We start from the raw sequence: 1367 nt of genomic DNA on the forward strand, positions 1-1367 counted from the left end.
CACGAATATTATGAAATTCGCACGAATCACTATGCGAAATCGTACGAATTTTATTAAATTCGCACGAATCACTATGTGACACACACGAGCCTTATGTGATTTGCACGATCCTTATGCAAAAACGGCGGCCGGGAGGAGGCATGATTTTGAGCGTTTCTACCGGAAATATTTATATTTCAAGGCATGGAATGGACATTTACCGTCGCAAAGATGTATTTGATAGCCTGTGAGCTACTGTTTAGCTTCATTTCGGCGTGTTACATCGTATTTTCAGTCGCCGAAGCGGCGAAGCCGCCATCTTGAAAATCCCGCTCCGTCTGTCACGTGACCCCGCCAGTGGTTGCGCAATTTCGCATAAGGATCGTGCAAATCACATAAGGCTCGTGTGTGTCACATAGTGATTCGTGCGAATTCATAAAATTCGTACGATTTCGCATAGTGATTCGTGCGAATTCATAATATTCGTGCGTTTTCGCATAGTGATTCGTGTGTATCACATAATATTCGTACGAATTTCATAGGGATCGTGCAAATGCTTAGGCACCCCTGCTTCCGGTAACTTCGACCACAAAATTTCGATAAAAAAACCCTTTCAAAGCGAACTGTTTGATAGAAGATCCCTTTCTTTCAGTGATGACCTGCTAAATTATGGCTACGTACTGAAATAACCATGAATGTACGCATAATTCCTGCAGGTATAATAACTACCTCGTACGTAAAAACTCAAGCTGCCAGCAGTTCATGTGGCGGGAATTTCCCCACCACTGTCATAGCAACGGCCACCACTGTCATAGCAACGGCCAATCGGAGACGCGTAATGGGATTACTTCATATAAAATTTGCAGAGATAGCGGCTTCTGGTTTCGGTACAACGTAACTATGTATTGCAGGAGAAAATATTCGGAATCGAACTTGTATTTTTTACAGTTCTTCCACGAAAATTGTGCAAAAGTAGGTCGTCCAAAACTGTCAGAATGAGACTATTTTTCGCTGACATCCCGCCTGCTTTGAAGGTTGACTGCAGACCCGGTTGACGTAAGAGCCTACGTGAGAAGGCAGGCCGTGAAAACTATTTTTTCTGCGTAGTTCGGGTTGATTTTTGGGTTGACATTCATTCTACTAGTATATAAAAAAGTAATTATCGGGAGACTGTTTTCTTATCACTGTATTCTTACCCAGCGTTATGAACATGATCGCTGCTGGCAATTTTCCTCCAATCGACCAATGTTTTGCCAATCTGTACCCACCATTTTCGCGCCATATGCTAATAAGCGCGCGCTTTATGCTAAACGTCTAAACCCTGACTCCCGCTAACGCGAGCCCGACGTGTTCTCTTTATACGCAGTTTGGCGTTGACGGGGACTCCC

The 1367-nt window shown here is 43.7% G+C and overlaps 1 protein-coding gene across 5 annotated transcripts in view; it reads left to right on the forward strand.

Moving 5' to 3' along the window:
• Positions 1-1367, forward strand: part of LOC118408132 (poly [ADP-ribose] polymerase tankyrase-2-like) — a 124245-nt gene that overhangs the window by 1860 nt on the left and 121018 nt on the right. The window lies entirely within an intron of this gene.

Source organism: Branchiostoma floridae, unplaced genomic scaffold (genome assembly GCF_000003815.2).
Source record: "Branchiostoma floridae strain S238N-H82 unplaced genomic scaffold, Bfl_VNyyK Sc7u5tJ_1558, whole genome shotgun sequence".
Classification (NCBI taxonomy): domain Eukaryota; kingdom Metazoa; phylum Chordata; class Leptocardii; order Amphioxiformes; family Branchiostomatidae; genus Branchiostoma; species Branchiostoma floridae.